Below are 21,701 nucleotides of genomic sequence, written 5' to 3'. Positions count from 1 at the left end.
AGTTGTCTGAAAAAACGCGTTTATTTCGGGCTGAAAAACACGTTTTGAAAAGTGTACTGTTACTGCCCCATAACTTACATGGGGTTGACCAAACTTGCAGAAACATGTTTATTTCTGCTGAAAAACATGTTTTGACACTTTCAGCACACTGGGGTTAAGATCTGAGTGTGTGGGCTCTTCTGAGCCTTGCTGCTACATGGGTATTCAGTTGTCTGAAAAAACGCGTTTATTTCGGGCTGAAAAACACGTTTTGAAAAGTGTACTGTTACTGCCCCATAACTTACATGGGGTTGACCAAACTTGCAGAAACATGTTTATTTCTGCTGAAAAACATGTTTTGAACCTTTCTGCACACTGGGGTTAAGATCTGAGTGTGTGGGCTCTTCTGAGCCTTGTTGCTACATGGGGATTCAGTTGTCTGAAAAAACGCGTTTATTTCGGGCTGAAAAACACGTTTTGAAAAGTGTACTGTTACTGCCCCATAACTTACATGGGGTTGACCAAACTTGCAGAAACATGTTTATTTCTGCTGAAAAACATGTTTTGACACTTTCAGCACACTGGGGTTAAGATCTGAGTGTGTGGGCTCTTCTGAGCCTTGTTGCTACATGGGGATTCAGTTGTCTGAAAAAACGCGTTTATTTCGGGCTGAAAAACACGTTTTGAAAAGTGTACTGTTACTGCCCCATAACTTACATGGGGTTGACCAAACTTGCAGAAACATGTTTATTTCTGCTGAAAAACATGTTTTGACACTTTCAGCACACTGGGGTTAAGATCTGAGTGTGTGGGCTCTTCTGAGCCTTGTTGCTACATGGGGATTCAGTTGTCTGAAAAAACGCGTTTATTTCGGGCTGAAAAACACGTTTTGAAAAGTGTACTGTTACTGCCCCATAACTTACATGGGGTTGACCAAACTTGCAGAAACATGTTTATTTCTGCTGAAAAACATGTTTTGACACTTTCAGCACACTGGGGTTAAGATCTGAGTGTGTGGGCTCTTCTGAGCCTTGTTGCTACATGGGGATTCAGTTGTTGAAAAAACGCGTTTATTTCGGGCTGAAAAACACGTTTTGAAAAGTGTACTGTTACTGCCCCATAACTTACATGGGGTTGACCAAACTTGCAGAAACATGTTTATTTCTGCTGAAAAACATGTTTTGACACTTTCTGCACACTGGGGTTAAGATCTGAGTGTGTGGGCTCCTCTGAGCCTTGCTGCTACATGGGGATTCAGTTGTCTGAAAAAACGCGTTTATTTCGGGCTGAAAAATACGTTTTGAAAAGTGTACTGTTACTGCCCCATAACTTACATGGGGTTGACCAAACTTGCAGAAACATGTTTATTTCTGCTGAAAAACATGTTTTGACACTTTCAGCACACTGGGGTTAAGATCTGAGTGTGTGGGCTCTTCTGAGCCTTGCTGCTACATGGGGATTCAGTTGTCTGAAAAAACGCGTTTATTTCGGGCTGAAAAACACGTTTTGCAGAGTGTACTGTTACTGCCCCATAACTTACATGGGATTGACCAAACTTGCAGAAACATGTTTATTTCTGCTGAAAAACACGTTTTGACCCTTTCTGCACACTGGGGTTAAGAGCTGAGTGTGTGGGCTCTTCTGAGACTTGCTGCTACATGGGTATTCAGTTGTCTGAAAAAACGCGTTTATTTCGGGCTGAAAAACACGTTTTGAAAAGTGTACTGTTACTGCCCCATAACTTACATGGGGTTGACCAAACTTGCAGAAACATGTTTATTTCTGCTGAAAAACATGTTTTGACACTTTCAGCACACTGGGGTTAAGATCTGAGTGTGTGGGCTCTTCTGAGCCTTGCTGCTACATGGGGATTCAGTTGTCTGAAAAAACGCGTTTATTTCGGGCTGAAAAACACGTTTTGAAAAGTGTACTGTTACTGCCCCATAACTTACATGGGGTTGACCAAACTTGCAGAAACATGTTTATTTCTGCTGAAAAACATGTTTTGACACTTTCAGCACACTGGGGTTAAGATCTGAGTGTGTGGGCTATTCTGAGCCTTGCTGCTACATGGGTATTCAGTTGTCTGAAAAAACGCGTTTATTTCGGGCTGAAAAACACGTTTTGAAAAGTGTACTGTTACTGCCCCATAACTTACATGGGGTTGACCAAACTTGCAGAAACATGTTTATTTCTGCTGAAAAACATGTTTTGAACCTTTCTGCACACTGGGGTTAAGATCTGAGTGTGTGGGCTCTTCTGAGCCTTGCTGCTACATGGGGATTCAGTTGTCTGAAAAAACGCGTTTATTTCGGGCTGAAAAACACGTTTTGCAGAGTGTACTGTTACTGCCCCATAACTTACATGGGGTTGACCAAACTTGCAGAAACATGTTTATTTCTGCTGAAAAACATGTTTTGACACTTTCAGCACACTGGGGTTAAGATCTGAGTTTGTGGGCTCTTCTGAGCCTTGTTGCTACATGGGGATTCAGTTGTCTGAAAAAACGCGTTTATTTCGGGCTGAAAAACACGTTTTGAAAAGTGTACTGTTACTGCCCCATAACTTACATGGGGTTGACCAAACTTGCAGAAACATGTTTATTTCTGCTGAAAAACATGTTTTGACACTTTCAGCACACTGGGGTTAAGATCTGAGTGTGTGGGCTCTTCTGAGCCTTGTTGCTACATGGGGATTCAGTTGTCTGAAAAAACGCGTTTTTTTCGGTCTGAAAAACACGTTTTGAAAAGTGTACTGTTACTGCCCCATAACTTACATGGGGTTGACCAAACTTGCAGAAACATGTTTATTTCTGCTGAAAAACATGTTTTGACACTTTCAGCACACTGGGGTTAAGATCTGAGTGTGTGGGCTCTTCTGAGCCTTGTTGCTACATGGGGATTCAGTTGTCTGAAAAAACGCGTTTATTTCGGGCTGAAAAACACGTTTTGAAAAGTGTACTGTTACTGCCCCATAACTTACATGGGGTTGACCAAACTTGCAGAAACATGTTTATTTCTGCTGAAAAACATGTTTTGACACTTTCAGCACACTGGGGTTAAGATCTGAGTGTGTGGGCTCTTCTGAGCCTTGTTGCTACATGGGGATTCAGTTGTCTGAAAAAACGCGTTTATTTCGGGCTGAAAAACACGTTTTGAAAAGTGTACTGTTACTGCCCCATAACTTACATGGGGTTGACCAAACTTGCAGAAACATGTTTATTTCTGCTGAAAAACATGTTTTGACACTTTCAGCACACTGGGGTTAAGATCTGAGTGTGTGGGCTCTTCTGAGCCTTACTGCTACATGGGGATTCAGTTGTCTGAAAAAACGCGTTTATTTCGGGCTGAAAAACACGTTTTGCAGAGTGTACTGTTACTGCCCCATAACTTACATGGGGTTGACCAAACTTGCAGAAACATGTTTATTTCTGCTGAAAAACACGTTTTGACCCTTTCTGCACACTGGGGTTAAGATCTGAGTGTGTGGGCTCTTCTGAGCCTTGCTGCTACATGGGTATTCAGTTGTCTGAAAAAACGCGTTTATTTCGGGCTGAAAAACACGTTTTGAAAAGTGTACTGTTACTGCCCCATAACTTACATGGGGTTGACCAAACTTGCAGAAACATGTTTATTTCTGCTGAAAAACATGTTTTGACACTTTCAGCACACTGGGGTTAAGATCTGAGTGTGTGGGCTCTTCTGAGCCTTGCTGCTACATGGGGATTCAGTTGTCTGAAAAAACGCGTTTATTTCGGGCTGAAAAACACGTTTTGCAGAGTGTACTGTTACTGCCCCATAACTTACATGGGGTTGACCAAACTTGCAGAAACATGTTTATTTCTGCTGAAAAACACGTTTTGACCCTTTCTGCACACTGGGGTTAAGATCTGAGTGTGTGGGCTCTTCTGAGCCTTGCTGCTACATGGGTATTCAGTTGTCTGAAAAAACGCGTTTATTTCGGGCTGAAAAACACGTTTTGAAAAGTGTACTGTTACTGCCCCATAACTTACATGGGGTTGACCAAACTTGCAGAAACATGTTTATTTCTGCTGAAAAACATGTTTTGACACTTTCAGCACACTGGGGTTAAGATCTGAGTGTGTGGGCTCTTCTGAGCCTTGTTGCTACATGGGGATTCAGTTGTCTGAAAAAACGCGTTTATTTCGGGCTGAAAAACACGTTTTGAAAAGTGTACTGTTACTGCCCCATAACTTACATGGGGTTGACCAAACTTGCAGAAACATGTTTATTTCTGCTGAAAAACATGTTTTGACACTTTCAGCACACTGGGGTTAAGAGCTGAGTGTGTGGGCTCTTCTGAGCCTTGCTGCTACATGGGTATTCAGTTGTCTGAAAAAACGCGTTTATTTCGGGCTGAAAAACACGTTTTGAAAAGTGTACTGTTACTGCCCCATAACTTACATGGGGTTGACCAAACTTGCAGAAACATGTTTATTTCTGCTGAAAAACATGTTTTGACACTTTCAGCACACTGGGGTTAAGATCTGAGTGTGTGGGCTCTTCTGAGCCTTGTTGCTACATGGGGATTCAGTTGTCTGAAAAAACGCGTTTATTTCGGGCTGAAAAACACGTTTTGAAAAGTGTACTGTTACTGCCCCATAACTTACATGGGGTTGACCAAACTTGCAGAAACATGTTTATTTCTGCTGAAAAACATGTTTTGACACTTTCAGCACACTGGGGTTAAGATCTGAGTGTGTGGGCTCTTCTGAGCCTTGCTGCTACATGGGGATTCAGTTGTCTGAAAAAACGCGTTTATTTCGGGCTGAAAAACACGTTTTGCAGAGTGTACTGTTACTGCCCCATAACTTACATGGGATTGACCAAACTTGCAGAAACATGTTTATTTCTGCTGAAAAACACGTTTTGACCCTTTCTGCACACTGGGGTTAAGAGCTGAGTGTGTGGGCTCTTCTGAGACTTGCTGCTACATGGGTATTCAGTTGTCTGAAAAAACGCGTTTATTTCGGGCTGAAAAACACGTTTTGAAAAGTGTACTGTTACTGCCCCATAACTTACATGGGGTTGACCAAACTTGCAGAAACATGTTTATTTCTGCTGAAAAACATGTTTTGACACTTTCAGCACACTGGGGTTAAGATCTGAGTGTGTGGGCTCTTCTGAGCCTTGTTGCTACATGGGGATTCAGTTGTCTGAAAAAACGCGTTTATTTCGGGCTGAAAAACACGTTTTGAAAAGTGTACTGTTACTGCCCCATAACTTACATGGGGTTGACCAAACTTGCAGAAACATGTTTATTTCTGCTGAAAAACATGTTTTGACACTTTCAGCACACTGGGGTTAAGATCTGAGTGTGTGGGCTCTTCTGAGCCTTGCTGCTACATGGGGATTCAGTTGTCTGAAAAAACGCGTTTATTTCGGTCTGAAAAACACGTTTTGAAAAGTGTACTGTTACTGCCCCATAACTTACATGGGGTTGACCAAACTTGCAGAAACATGTTTATTTCTGCTGAAAAACATGTTTTGACACTTTCAGCACACTGGGGTTAAGATCTGAGTGTGTGGGCTCTTCTGAGCCTTGTTGCTACATGGGGATTCAGTTGTCTGAAAAAACGCGTTTATTTCGGGCTGAAAAACACGTTTTGAAAAGTGTACTGTTACTGCCCCATAACTTACATGGGGTTGACCAAACTTGCAGAAACATGTTTATTTCTGCTGAAAAACATGTTTTGACACTTTCAGCACACTGGGGTTAAGATCTGAGTGTGTGGGCTCTTCTGAGCCTTGTTGCTACATGGGGATTCAGTTGTCTGAAAAAACGCGTTTATTTCGGGCTGAAAAACACGTTTTGAAAAGTGTACTGTTACTGCCCCATAACTTACATGGGGTTGACCAAACTTGCAGAAACATGTTTATTTCTGCTGAAAAACATGTTTTGACACTTTCAGCACACTGGGGTTAAGATCTGAGTGTGTGGGCTCTTCTGAGCCTTACTGCTACATGGGGATTCAGTTGTCTGAAAAAACGCGTTTATTTCGGGCTGAAAAACACGTTTTGCAGAGTGTACTGTTACTGCCCCATAACTTACATGGGGTTGACCAAACTTGCAGAAACATGTTTATTTCTGCTGAAAAACACGTTTTGACCCTTTCTGCACACTGGGGTTAAGATCTGAGTGTGTGGGCTCTTCTGAGCCTTGCTGCTACATGGGTATTCAGTTGTCTGAAAAAACGCGTTTATTTCGGGCTGAAAAACACGTTTTGAAAAGTGTACTGTTACTGCCCCATAACTTACATGGGGTTGACCAAACTTGCAGAAACATGTTTATTTCTGCTGAAAAACATGTTTTGACACTTTCAGCACACTGGGGTTAAGATCTGAGTGTGTGGGCTCTTCTGAGCCTTGCTGCTACATGGGGATTCAGTTGTCTGAAAAAACGCGTTTATTTCGGGCTGAAAAACACGTTTTGCAGAGTGTACTGTTACTGCCCCATAACTTACATGGGGTTGACCAAACTTGCAGAAACATGTTTATTTCTGCTGAAAAACACGTTTTGACCCTTTCTGCACACTGGGGTTAAGATCTGAGTGTGTGGGCTCTTCTGAGCCTTGCTGCTACATGGGTATTCAGTTGTCTGAAAAAACGCGTTTATTTCGGGCTGAAAAACACGTTTTGAAAAGTGTACTGTTACTGCCCCATAACTTACATGGGGTTGACCAAACTTGCAGAAACATGTTTATTTCTGCTGAAAAACATGTTTTGACACTTTCAGCACACTGGGGTTAAGATCTGAGTGTGTGGGCTCTTCTGAGCCTTGTTGCTACATGGGGATTCAGTTGTCTGAAAAAACGCGTTTATTTCGGGCTGAAAAACACGTTTTGAAAAGTGTACTGTTACTGCCCCATAACTTACATGGGGTTGACCAAACTTGCAGAAACATGTTTATTTCTGCTGAAAAACATGTTTTGACACTTTCAGCACACTGGGGTTAAGAGCTGAGTGTGTGGGCTCTTCTGAGCCTTGCTGCTACATGGGTATTCAGTTGTCTGAAAAAACGCGTTTATTTCGGGCTGAAAAACACGTTTTGAAAAGTGTACTGTTACTGCCCCATAACTTACATGGAGTTGACCAAACTTGCAGAAACATGTTTATTTCTGCTGAAAAACATGTTTTGACACTTTCAGCACACTGGGGTTAAGATCTGAGTGTGTGGGCTCTTCTGAGCCTTGTTGCTACATGGGGATTCAGTTGTCTGAAAAAACGCGTTTATTTCGGGCTGAAAAACACGTTTTGAAAAGTGTACTGTTACTGCCCCATAACTTACATGGGGTTGACCAAACTTGCAGAAACATGTTTATTTCTGCTGAAAAACATGTTTTGACACTTTCAGCACACTGGGGTTAAGATCTGAGTGTGTGGGCTCTTCTGAGCCTTGCTGCTACATGGGGATTCAGTTGTCTGAAAAAACGCGTTTATTTCGGGCTGAAAAACACGTTTTGCAGAGTGTACTGTTACTGCCCCATAACTTACATGGGATTGACCAAACTTGCAGAAACATGTTTATTTCTGCTGAAAAACACGTTTTGACCCTTTCTGCACACTGGGGTTAAGAGCTGAGTGTGTGGGCTCTTCTGAGACTTGCTGCTACATGGGTATTCAGTTGTCTGAAAAAACGCGTTTATTTCGGGCTGAAAAACACGTTTTGAAAAGTGTACTGTTACTGCCCCATAACTTACATGGGGTTGACCAAACTTGCAGAAACATGTTTATTTCTGCTGAAAAACATGTTTTGACACTTTCAGCACACTGGGGTTAAGATCTGAGTGTGTGGGCTCTTCTGAGCCTTGTTGCTACATGGGGATTCAGTTGTCTGAAAAAACGCGTTTATTTCGGGCTGAAAAACACGTTTTGAAAAGTGTACTGTTACTGCCCCATAACTTACATGGGGTTGACCAAACTTGCAGAAACATGTTTATTTCTGCTGAAAAACATGTTTTGACACTTTCAGCACACTGGGGTTAAGATCTGAGTGTGTGGGCTCTTCTGAGCCTTGCTGCTACATGGGGATTCAGTTGTCTGAAAAAACGCGTTTATTTCGGGCTGAAAAACACGTTTTGCAGAGTGTACTGTTACTGCCCCATAACTTACATGGGGTTGACCAAACTTGCAGAAACATGTTTATTTCTGCTGAAAAACATGTTTTGACACTTTCAGCACACTGGGGTTAAGATCTGAGTGTGTGGGCTCTTCTGAGCCTTGTTGCTACATGGGGATTCAGTTGTCTGAAAAAACGCGTTTATTTCGGGCTGAAAAACACGTTTTGAAAAGTGTACTGTTACTGCCCCATAACTTACATGGGGTTGACCAAACTTGCAGAAACATGTTTATTTCTGCTGAAAAACATGTTTTGACACTTTCAGCACACTGGGGTTAAGATCTGAGTGTGTGGGCTCTTCTGAGCCTTGTTGCTACATGGGGATTCAGTTGTCTGAAAAAACGCGTTTATTTCGGGCTGAAAAACACGTTTTGAAAAGTGTACTGTTACTGCCCCATAACTTACATGGGGTTGACCAAACTTGCAGAAACATGTTTATTTCTGCTGAAAAACATGTTTTGACACTTTCAGCACACTGGGGTTAAGATCTGAGTGTGTGGGCTCTTCTGAGCCTTGTTGCTACATGGGTATTCAGTTGTCTGAAAAAACGCGTTTATTTCGGGCTGAAAAACACGTTTTGAAAAGTGTACTGTTACTGCCCCATAACTTACATGGGGTTGACCAAACTTGCAGAAACATGTTTATTTCTGCTGAAAAACATGTTTTGACACTTTCTGCACACTGGGGTTAAGATCTGAGTGTGTGGGCTCTTCTGAGCCTTGTTGCTACATGGGGATTCAGTTGTCTGAAAAAACGCGTTTATTTCGGGCTGAAAAACACGTTTTGAAAAGTGTACTGTTACTGCCCCATAACTTACATGGGGTTGACCAAACTTGCAGAAACATGTTTATTTCTGCTGAAAAACATGTTTTGACACTTTCAGCACACTGGGGTTAAGATCTGAGTGTGTGGGCTCTTCTGAGCCTTGCTGCTACATGGGGATTCAGTTGTCTGAAAAAACGCGTTTATTTCGGGCTGAAAAACACGTTTTGCAGAGTGTACTGTTACTGCCCCATAACTTACATGGGATTGACCAAACTTGCAGAAACATGTTTATTTCTGCTGAAAAACACGTTTTGACCCTTTCTGCACACTGGGGTTAAGAGCTGAGTGTGTGGGCTCTTCTGAGACTTGCTGCTACATGGGTATTCAGTTGTCTGAAAAAACGCGTTTATTTCGGGCTGAAAAACACGTTTTGAAAAGTGTACTGTTACTGCCCCATAACTTACATGGGGTTGACCAAACTTGCAGAAACATGTTTATTTCTGCTGAAAAACATGTTTTGACACTTTCAGCACACTGGGGTTAAGATCTGAGTGTGTGGGCTCTTCTGAGCCTTGCTGCTACATGGGGATTCAGTTGTCTGAAAAAACGCGTTTATTTCGGGCTGAAAAACACGTTTTGAAAAGTGTACTGTTACTGCCCCATAACTTACATGGGGTTGACCAAACTTGCAGAAACATGTTTATTTCTGCTGAAAAACATGTTTTGACACTTTCAGCACACTGGGGTTAAGATCTGAGTGTGTGGGCTATTCTGAGCCTTGCTGCTACATGGGTATTCAGTTGTCTGAAAAAACGCGTTTATTTCGGGCTGAAAAACACGTTTTGAAAAGTGTACTGTTACTGCCCCATAACTTACATGGGGTTGACCAAACTTGCAGAAACATGTTTATTTCTGCTGAAAAACATGTTTTGAACCTTTCTGCACACTGGGGTTAAGATCTGAGTGTGTGGGCTCTTCTGAGCCTTGCTGCTACATGGGGATTCAGTTGTCTGAAAAAACGCGTTTATTTCGGGCTGAAAAACACGTTTTGCAGAGTGTACTGTTACTGCCCCATAACTTACATGGGGTTGACCAAACTTGCAGAAACATGTTTATTTCTGCTGAAAAACATGTTTTGACACTTTCAGCACACTGGGGTTAAGATCTGAGTTTGTGGGCTCTTCTGAGCCTTGTTGCTACATGGGGATTCAGTTGTCTGAAAAAACGCGTTTATTTCGGGCTGAAAAACACGTTTTGAAAAGTGTACTGTTACTGCCCCATAACTTACATGGGGTTGACCAAACTTGCAGAAACATGTTTATTTCTGCTGAAAAACATGTTTTGACACTTTCAGCACACTGGGGTTAAGATCTGAGTGTGTGGGCTATTCTGAGCCTTGCTGCTACATGGGTATTCAGTTGTCTGAAAAAACGCGTTTATTTCGGGCTGAAAAACACGTTTTGAAAAGTGTACTGTTACTGCCCCATAACTTACATGGGGTTGACCAAACTTGCAGAAACATGTTTATTTCTGCTGAAAAACATGTTTTGACACTTTCAGCACACTGGGGTTAAGATCTGAGTGTGTGGGCTCTTCTGAGCCTTGTTGCTACATGGGGATTCAGTTGTCTGAAAAAACGCGTTTATTTCGGTCTGAAAAACACGTTTTGAAAAGTGTACTGTTACTGCCCCATAACTTACATGGGGTTGACCAAACTTGCAGAAACATGTTTATTTCTGCTGAAAAACATGTTTTGACACTTTCAGCACACTGGGGTTAAGATCTGAGTGTGTGGGCTCTTCTGAGCCTTGTTGCTACATGGGGATTCAGTTGTCTGAAAAAACGCGTTTATTTCGGGCTGAAAAACACGTTTTGAAAAGTGTACTGTTACTGCCCCATAACTTACATGGGGTTGACCAAACTTGCAGAAACATGTTTATTTCTGCTGAAAAACATGTTTTGACACTTTCAGCACACTGGGGTTAAGATCTGAGTGTGTGGGCTCTTCTGAGCCTTGTTGCTACATGGGGATTCAGTTGTCTGAAAAAACGCGTTTATTTCGGGCTGAAAAACACGTTTTGAAAAGTGTACTGTTACTGCCCCATAACTTACATGGGGTTGACCAAACTTGCAGAAACATGTTTATTTCTGCTGAAAAACATGTTTTGACACTTTCAGCACACTGGGGTTAAGATCTGAGTGTGTGGGCTCTTCTGAGCCTTGCTGCTACATGGGTATTCAGTTGTCTGAAAAAACGCGTTTATTTCGGGCTGAAAAACACGTTTTGCAGAGTGTACTGTTACTGCCCCATAACTTACATGGGATTGACCAAACTTGCAGAAACATGTTTATTTCTGCTGAAAAACACGTTTTGACCCTTTCTGCACACTGGGGTTAAGAGCTGAGTGTGTGGGCTCTTCTGAGACTTGCTGCTACATGGGTATTCAGTTGTCTGAAAAAACGCGTTTATTTCGGTCTGAAAAACACGTTTTGAAAAGTGTACTGTTACTGCCCCATAACTTACATGGGGTTGACCAAACTTGCAGAAACATGTTTATTTCTGCTGAAAAACATGTTTTGACACTTTCAGCACACTGGGGTTAAGATCTGAGTGTGTGGGCTCTTCTGAGCCTTGTTGCTACATGGGGATTCAGTTGTCTGAAAAAACGCGTTTATTTCGGGCTGAAAAACACGTTTTGAAAAGTGTACTGTTACTGCCCCATAACTTACATGGGGTTGACCAAACTTGCAGAAACATGTTTATTTCTGCTGAAAAACATGTTTTGACACTTTCAGCACACTGGGGTTAAGATCTGAGTGTGTGGGCTCTTCTGAGCCTTGTTGCTACATGGGGATTCAGTTGTCTGAAAAAACGCGTTTATTTCGGGCTGAAAAACACGTTTTGAAAAGTGTACTGTTACTGCCCCATAACTTACATGGGGTTGACCAAACTTGCAGAAACATGTTTATTTCTGCTGAAAAACATGTTTTGACACTTTCAGCACACTGGGGTTAAGATCTGAGTGTGTGGGCTCTTCTGAGCCTTACTGCTACATGGGGATTCAGTTGTCTGAAAAAACGCGTTTATTTCGGGCTGAAAAACACGTTTTGCAGAGTGTACTGTTACTGCCCCATAACTTACATGGGGTTGACCAAACTTGCAGAAACATGTTTATTTCTGCTGAAAAACACGTTTTGACCCTTTCTGCACACTGGGGTTAAGATCTGAGTGTGTGGGCTCTTCTGAGCCTTGCTGCTACTTGGGTATTCAGTTGTCTGAAAAAACGCGTTTATTTCGGGCTGAAAAACACGTTTTGAAAAGTGTACTGTTACTGCCCCATAACTTACATGGGGTTGACCAAACTTGCAGAAACATGTTTATTTCTGCTGAAAAACATGTTTTGACACTTTCAGCACACTGGGGTTAAGATCTGAGTGTGTGGGCTCTTCTGAGCCTTGCTGCTACATGGGGATTCAGTTGTCTGAAAAAACGCGTTTATTTCGGGCTGAAAAACACGTTTTGCAGAGTGTACTGTTACTGCCCCATAACTTACATGGGGTTGACCAAACTTGCAGAAACATGTTTATTTCTGCTGAAAAACACGTTTTGACCCTTTCTGCACACTGGGGTTAAGATCTGAGTGTGTGGGCTCTTCTGAGCCTTGCTGCTACATGGGTATTCAGTTGTCTGAAAAAACGCGTTTATTTCGGGCTGAAAAACACGTTTTGAAAAGTGTACTGTTACTGCCCCATAACTTACATGGGGTTGACCAAACTTGCAGAAACATGTTTATTTCTGCTGAAAAACATGTTTTGACACTTTCAGCACACTGGGGTTAAGATCTGAGTGTGTGGGCTCTTCTGAGCCTTGTTGCTACATGGGGATTCAGTTGTCTGAAAAAACGCGTTTATTTCGGGCTGAAAAACACGTTTTGAAAAGTGTACTGTTACTGCCCCATAACTTACATGGGGTTGACCAAACTTGCAGAAACATGTTTATTTCTGCTGAAAAACATGTTTTGACACTTTCAGCACACTGGGGTTAAGAGCTGAGTGTGTGGGCTCTTCTGAGCCTTGCTGCTACATGGGTATTCAGTTGTCTGAAAAAACGCGTTTATTTCGGGCTGAAAAACACGTTTTGAAAAGTGTACTGTTACTGCCCCATAACTTACATGGGGTTGACCAAACTTGCAGAAACATGTTTATTTCTGCTGAAAAACATGTTTTGACACTTTCAGCACACTGGGGTTAAGATCTGAGTGTGTGGGCTCTTCTGAGCCTTGTTGCTACATGGGGATTCAGTTGTCTGAAAAAACGCGTTTATTTCGGGCTGAAAAACACGTTTTGAAAAGTGTACTGTTACTGCCCCATAACTTACATGGGGTTGACCAAACTTGCAGAAACATGTTTATTTCTGCTGAAAAACATGTTTTGACACTTTCAGCACACTGGGGTTAAGATCTGAGTGTGTGGGCTCTTCTGAGCCTTGCTGCTACATGGGGATTCAGTTGTCTGAAAAAACGCGTTTATTTCGGGCTGAAAAACACGTTTTGCAGAGTGTACTGTTACTGCCCCATAACTTACATGGGATTGACCAAACTTGCAGAAACATGTTTATTTCTGCTGAAAAACACGTTTTGACCCTTTCTGCACACTGGGGTTAAGAGCTGAGTGTGTGGGCTCTTCTGAGACTTGCTGCTACATGGGTATTCAGTTGTCTGAAAAAACGCGTTTATTTCGGGCTGAAAAACACGTTTTGAAAAGTGTACTGTTACTGCCCCATAACTTACATGGGGTTGACCAAACTTGCAGAAACATGTTTATTTCTGCTGAAAAACATGTTTTGAACCTTTCTGCACACTGGGGTTAAGATCTGAGTGTGTGGGCTATTCTGAGCCTTGCTGCTACATGGGTATTCAGTTGTCTGAAAAAACGCGTTTATTTCGGGCTGAAAAACACGTTTTGAAAAGTGTACTGTTACTGCCCCATAACTTACATGGGGTTGACCAAACTTGCAGAAACATGTTTATTTCTGCTGAAAAACATGTTTTGACACTTTCAGCACACTGGGGTTAAGATCTGAGTGTGTGGGCTCTTCTGAGCCTTGTTGCTACATGGGGATTCAGTTGTCTGAAAAAACGCGTTTATTTCGGTCTGAAAAACACGTTTTGAAAAGTGTACTGTTACTGCCCCATAACTTACATGGGGTTGACCAAACTTGCAGAAACATGTTTATTTCTGCTGAAAAACATGTTTTGACACTTTCAGCACACTGGGGTTAAGATCTGAGTGTGTGGGCTCTTCTGAGCCTTGTTGCTACATGGGGATTCAGTTGTCTGAAAAAACGCGTTTATTTCGGGCTGAAAAACACGTTTTGAAAAGTGTACTGTTACTGCCCCATAACTTACATGGGGTTGACCAAACTTGCAGAAACATGTTTATTTCTGCTGAAAAACATGTTTTGACACTTTCAGCACACTGGGGTTAAGATCTGAGTGTGTGGGCTCTTCTGAGCCTTGTTGCTACATGGGGATTCAGTTGTCTGAAAAAACGCGTTTATTTCGGGCTGAAAAACACGTTTTGAAAAGTGTACTGTTACTGCCCCATAACTTACATGGGGTTGACCAAACTTGCAGAAACATGTTTATTTCTGCTGAAAAACATGTTTTGACACTTTCAGCACACTGGGGTTAAGATCTGAGTGTGTGGGCTCTTCTGAGCCTTACTGCTACATGGGGATTCAGTTGTCTGAAAAAACGCGTTTATTTCGGGCTGAAAAACACGTTTTGCAGAGTGTACTGTTACTGCCCCATAACTTACATGGGGTTGACCAAACTTGCAGAAACATGTTTATTTCTGCTGAAAAACACGTTTTGACCCTTTCTGCACACTGGGGTTAAGATCTGAGTGTGTGGGCTCTTCTGAGCCTTGCTGCTACATGGGTATTCAGTTGTCTGAAAAAACGCGTTTATTTCGGGCTGAAAAACACGTTTTGAAAAGTGTACTGTTACTGCCCCATAACTTACATGGGGTTGACCAAACTTGCAGAAACATGTTTATTTCTGCTGAAAAACATGTTTTGACACTTTCAGCACACTGGGGTTAAGATCTGAGTGTGTGGGCTCTTCTGAGCCTTGCTGCTACATGGGGATTCAGTTGTCTGAAAAAACGCGTTTATTTCGGGCTGAAAAACACGTTTTGCAGAGTGTACTGTTACTGCCCCATAACTTACATGGGGTTGACCAAACTTGCAGAAACATGTTTATTTCTGCTGAAAAACACGTTTTGACCCTTTCTGCACACTGGGGTTAAGATCTGAGTGTGTGGGCTCTTCTGAGCCTTGCTGCTACATGGGTATTCAGTTGTCTGAAAAAACGCGTTTATTTCGGGCTGAAAAACACGTTTTGAAAAGTGTACTGTTACTGCCCCATAACTTACATGGGGTTGACCAAACTTGCAGAAACATGTTTATTTCTGCTGAAAAACATGTTTTGACACTTTCAGCACACTGGGGTTAAGATCTGAGTGTGTGGGCTCTTCTGAGCCTTGCTGCTACATGGGGATTCAGTTGTCTGAAAAAACGCGTTTATTTCGGGCTGAAAAACACGTTTTGCAGAGTGTACTGTTACTGCCCCATAACTTACATGGGATTGACCAAACTTGCAGAAACATGTTTATTTCTGCTGAAAAACACGTTTTGACCCTTTCTGCACACTGGGGTTAAGAGCTGAGTGTGTGGGCTCTTCTGAGACTTGCTGCTACATGGGTATTCAGTTGTCTGAAAAAACGCGTTTATTTCGGGCTGAAAAACACGTTTTGAAAAGTGTACTGTTCCTGCCCCATAACTTACATGGGGTTGACCAAACTTGCAGAAACATGTTTATTTCTGCTGAAAAACATGTTTTGACACTTTCAGCACACTGGGGTTAAGATCTGAGTGTGTGGGCTCTTCTGAGCCTTGTTGCTACATGGGGATTCAGTTGTCTGAAAAAACGCGTTTATTTCGGGCTGAAAAACACGTTTTGAAAAGTGTACTGTTACTGCCCCATAACTTACATGGGGTTGACCAAACTTGCAGAAACATGTTTATTTCTGCTGAAAAACATGTTTTGACACTTTCAGCACACTGGGGTTAAGATCTGAGTGTGTGGGCTCTTCTGAGCCTTGCTGCTACATGGGTATTCAGTTGTCTGAAAAAACGCGTTTATTTCGGGCTGAAAAACACGTTTTGAAAAGTGTACTGTTACTGCCCCATAACTTACATGGGGTTGACCAAACTTGCAGAAACATGTTTATTTCTGCTGAAAAACATGTTTTGAACCTTTCTGCACACTGGGGTTAAGATCTGAGTGTGTGGGCTCTTCTGAGCCTTGTTGCTACATGGGGATTCAGTTGTCTGAAAAAACGCGTTTATTTCGGGCTGAAAAACACGTTTTGAAAAGTGTACTGTTACTGCCCCATAACTTACATGGGGTTGACCAAACTTGCAGAAACATGTTTATTTCTGCTGAAAAACATGTTTTGACACTTTCAGCACACTGGGGTTAAGATCTGAGTGTGTGGGCTCTTCTGAGCCTTGTTGCTACATGGGGATTCAGTTGTCTGAAAAAACGCGTTTATTTCGGGCTGAAAAACACGTTTTGAAAAGTGTACTGTTACTGCCCCATAACTTACATGGGGTTGACCAAACTTGCAGAAACATGTTTATTTCTGCTGAAAAACATGTTTTGACACTTTCAGCACACTGGGGTTAAGATCTGAGTGTGTGGGCTATTCTGAGCCTTGCTGCTACATGGGTATTCAGTTGTCTGAAAAAACGCGTTTATTTCGGGCTGAAAAACACGTTTTGAAAAGTGTACTGTTACTGCCCCATAACTTACATGGGGTTGACCAAACTTGCAGAAACATGTTTATTTCTGCTGAAAAACATGTTTTGACACTTTCAGCACACTGGGGTTAAGATCTGAGTGTGTGGGCTCTTCTGAGCCTTGTTGCTACATGGGGATTCAGTTGTCTGAAAAAACGCGTTTATTTCGGGCTGAAAAACACGTTTTGAAAAGTGTACTGTTACTGCCCCATAACTTACATGGGGTTGACCAAACTTGCAGAAACATGTTTATTTCTGCTGAAAAACATGTTTTGACACTTTCAGCACACTGGGGTTAAGATCTGAGTGTGTGGGCTCTTCTGAGCCTTGTTGCTACATGGGGATTCAGTTGTTGAAAAAACGCGTTTATTTCGGGCTGAAAAACACGTTTTGAAAAGTGTACTGTTACTGCCCCATAACTTACATGGGGTTGACCAAACTTGCAGAAACATGTTTATTTCTGCTGAAAAACATGTTTTGACACTTTCTGCACACTGGGGTTAAGATCTGAGTGTGTGGGCTCCTCTGAGCCTTGCTGCTACATGGGGATTCAGTTGTCTGAAAAAACGCGTTTATTTCGGGCTGAAAAATACGTTTTGAAAAGTGTACTGTTACTGCCCCATAACTTACATGGGGTTGACCAAACTTGCAGAAACATGTTTATTTCTGCTGAAAAACATGTTTTGACACTTTCAGCACACTGGGGTTAAGATCTGAGTGTGTGGGCTCTTCTGAGCCTTGCTGCTACATGGGGATTCAGTTGTCTGAAAAAACGCGTTTATTTCGGGCTGAAAAACACGTTTTGCAGAGTGTACTGTTACTGCCCCATAACTTACATGGGATTGACCAAACTTGCAGAAACATGTTTATTTCTGCTGAAAAACACGTTTTGACCCTTTCTGCACACTGGGGTTAAGAGCTGAGTGTGTGGGCTCTTCTGAGACTTGCTGCTACATGGGTATTCAGTTGTCTGAAAAAACGCGTTTATTTCGGGCTGAAAAACACGTTTTGAAAAGTGTACTGTTACTGCCCCATAACTTACATGGGGTTGACCAAACTTGCAGAAACATGTTTATTTCTGCTGAAAAACATGTTTTGACACTTTCAGCACACTGGGGTTAAGATCTGAGTGTGTGGGCTCTTCTGAGCCTTGCTGCTACATGGGGATTCAGTTGTCTGAAAAAACGCGTTTATTTCGGGCTGAAAAACACGTTTTGAAAAGTGTACTGTTACTGCCCCATAACTTACATGGGGTTGACCAAACTTGCAGAAACATGTTTATTTCTGCTGAAAAACATGTTTTGACACTTTCAGCACACTGGGGTTAAGATCTGAGTGTGTGGGCTATTCTGAGCCTTGCTGCTACATGGGTATTCAGTTGTCTGAAAAAACGCGTTTATTTCGGGCTGAAAAACACGTTTTGAAAAGTGTACTGTTACTGCCCCATAACTTACATGGGGTTGACCAAACTTGCAGAAACATGTTTATTTCTGCTGAAAAACATGTTTTGAACCTTTCTGCACACTGGGGTTAAGATCTGAGTGTGTGGGCTCTTCTGAGCCTTGCTGCTACATGGGGATTCAGTTGTCTGAAAAAACGCGTTTATTTCGGGCTGAAAAACACGTTTTGCAGAGTGTACTGTTACTGCCCCATAACTTACATGGGGTTGACCAAACTTGCAGAAACATGTTTATTTCTGCTGAAAAACATGTTTTGACACTTTCAGCACACTGGGGTTAAGATCTGAGTTTGTGGGCTCTTCTGAGCCTTGTTGCTACATGGGGATTCAGTTGTCTGAAAAAACGCGTTTATTTCGGGCTGAAAAACACGTTTTGAAAAGTGTACTGTTACTGCCCCATAACTTACATGGGGTTGACCAAACTTGCAGAAACATGTTTATTTCTGCTGAAAAACATGTTTTGACACTTTCAGCACACTGGGGTTAAGATCTGAGTGTGTGGGCTCTTCTGAGCCTTGTTGCTACATGGGGATTCAGTTGTCTGAAAAAACGCGTTTATTTCGGTCTGAAAAACACGTTTTGAAAAGTGTACTGTTACTGCCCCATAACTTACATGGGGTTGACCAAACTTGCAGAAACATGTTTATTTCTGCTGAAAAACATGTTTTGACACTTTCAGCACACTGGGGTTAAGATCTGAGTGTGTGGGCTCTTCTGAGCCTTGTTGCTACATGGGGATTCAGTTGTCTGAAAAAACGCGTTTATTTCGGGCTGAAAAACACGTTTTGAAAAGTGTACTGTTACTGCCCCATAACTTACATGGGGTTGACCAAACTTGCAGAAACATGTTTATTTCTGCTGAAAAACATGTTTTGACACTTTCAGCACACTGGGGTTAAGATCTGAGTGTGTGGGCTCTTCTGAGCCTTGTTGCTACATGGGGATTCAGTTGTCTGAAAAAACGCGTTTATTTCGGGCTGAAAAACACGTTTTGAAAAGTGTACTGTTACTGCCCCATAACTTACATGGGGTTGACCAAACTTGCAGAAACATGTTTATTTCTGCTGAAAAACATGTTTTGACACTTTCAGCACACTGGGGTTAAGATCTGAGTGTGTGGGCTCTTCTGAGCCTTACTGCTACATGGGGATTCAGTTGTCTGAAAAAACGCGTTTATTTCGGGCTGAAAAACACGTTTTGCAGAGTGTACTGTTACTGCCCCATAACTTACATGGGGTTGACCAAACTTGCAGAAACATGTTTATTTCTGCTGAAAAACACGTTTTGACCCTTTCTGCACACTGGGGTTAAGATCTGAGTGTGTGGGCTCTTCTGAGCCTTGCTGCTACATGGGTATTCAGTTGTCTGAAAAAACGCGTTTATTTCGGGCTGAAAAACACGTTTTGAAAAGTGTACTGTTACTGCCCCATAACTTACATGGGGTTGACCAAACTTGCAGAAACATGTTTATTTCTGCTGAAAAACATGTTTTGACACTTTCAGCACACTGGGGTTAAGATCTGAGTGTGTGGGCTCTTCTGAGCCTTGCTGCTACATGGGGATTCAGTTGTCTGAAAAAACGCGTTTATTTCGGGCTGAAAAACACGTTTTGCAGAGTGTACTGTTACTGCCCCATAACTTACATGGGGTTGACCAAACTTGCAGAAACATGTTTATTTCTGCTGAAAAACACGTTTTGACCCTTTCTGCACACTGGGGTTAAGATCTGAGTGTGTGGGCTCTTCTGAGCCTTGCTGCTACATGGGTATTCAGTTGTCTGAAAAAACGCGTTTATTTCGGGCTGAAAAACACGTTTTGAAAAGTGTACTGTTACTGCCCCATAACTTACATGGGGTTGACCAAACTTGCAGAAACATGTTTATTTCTGCTGAAAAACATGTTTTGACACTTTCAGCACACTGGGGTTAAGATCTGAGTGTGTGGGCTCTTCTGAGCCTTGTTGCTACATGGGGATTCAGTTGTCTGAAAAAACGCGTTTATTTCGGGCTGAAAAACACGTTTTGAAAAGTGTACTGTTACTGCCCCATAACTTACATGGGGTTGACCAAACTTGCAGAAACATGTTTATTTCTGCTGAAAAACATGTTTTGACACTTTCAGCACACTGGGGTTAAGAGCTGAGTGTGTGGGCTCTTCTGAGCCTTGCTGCTACATGGGTATTCAGTTGTCTGAAAAAACGCGTTTATTTCGGGCTGAAAAACACGTTTTGAAAAGTGTACTGTTACTGCCCCATAACTTACATGGGGTTGACCAAACTTGCAGAAACATGTTTATTTCTGCTGAAAAACATGTTTTGACACTTTCAGCACACTGGGGTTAAGATCTGAGTGTGTGGGCTCTTCTGAGCCTTGCTGCTACATGGGGATTCAGTTGTCTGAAAAAACGCGTTTATTTCGGGCTGAAAAACACGTTTTGCAGAGTGTACTGTTACTGCCCCATAACTTACATGGGATTGACCAAACTTGCAGAAACATGTTTATTTCTGCTGAAAAACACGTTTTGACCCTTTCTGCACACTGGGGTTAAGAGCTGAGTGTGTGGGCTCTTCTGAGACTTGCTGCTACATGGGTATTCAGTTGTCTGAAAAAACGCGTTTATTTCGGGCTGAAAAACACGTTTTGAAAAGTGTACTGTTACTGCCCCATAACTTACATGGGGTTGACCAAACTTGCAGAAACATGTTTATTTCTGCTGAAAAACATGTTTTGACACTTTCAGCACACTGGGGTTAAGATCTGAGTGTGTGGGCTCTTCTGAGCCTTGTTGCTACATGGGGATTCAGTTGTCTGAAAAAACGCGTTTATTTCGGGCTGAAAAACACGTTTTGAAAAGTGTACTGTTACTGCCCCATAACTTACATGGGGTTGACCAAACTTGCAGAAACATGTTTATTTCTGCTGAAAAACATGTTTTGACACTTTCAGCACACTGGGGTTAAGATCTGAGTGTGTGGGCTCTTCTGAGCCTTGCTGCTACATGGGGATTCAGTTGCTGAAAAAACGCGTTTATTTCGGTCTGAAAAACACGTTTTGAAAAGTGTACTGTTACTGCCCCATAACTTACATGGGGTTGACCAAACTTGCAGAAACATGTTTATTTCTGCTGAAAAACATGTTTTGACACTTTCAGCACACTGGGGTTAAGATCTGAGTGTGTGGGCTCTTCTGAGCCTTGTTGCTACATGGGGATTCAGTTGTCTGAAAAAACGCGTTTATTTCGGGCTGAAAAACACGTTTTGAAAAGTGTACTGTTACTGCCCCATAACTTACATGGGGTTGACCAAACTTGCAGAAACATGTTTATTTCTGCTGAAAAACATGTTTTGACACTTTCAGCACACTGGGGTTAAGATCTGAGTGTGTGGGCTCTTCTGAGCCTTGTTGCTACATGGGGATTCAGTTGTCTGAAAAAACGCGTTTATTTCGGGCTGAAAAACACGTTTTGAAAAGTGTACTGTTACTGCCCCATAAC

This window comes from Lepisosteus platostomus, chromosome 8, assembly GCF_059453375.1.
Source record: "Lepisosteus platostomus isolate fLepPlt1 chromosome 8, fLepPlt1.hap1, whole genome shotgun sequence".
NCBI classification, from domain to species: domain Eukaryota; kingdom Metazoa; phylum Chordata; class Actinopteri; order Semionotiformes; family Lepisosteidae; genus Lepisosteus; species Lepisosteus platostomus.
This window is presented reverse-complemented; position numbering follows the sequence as displayed.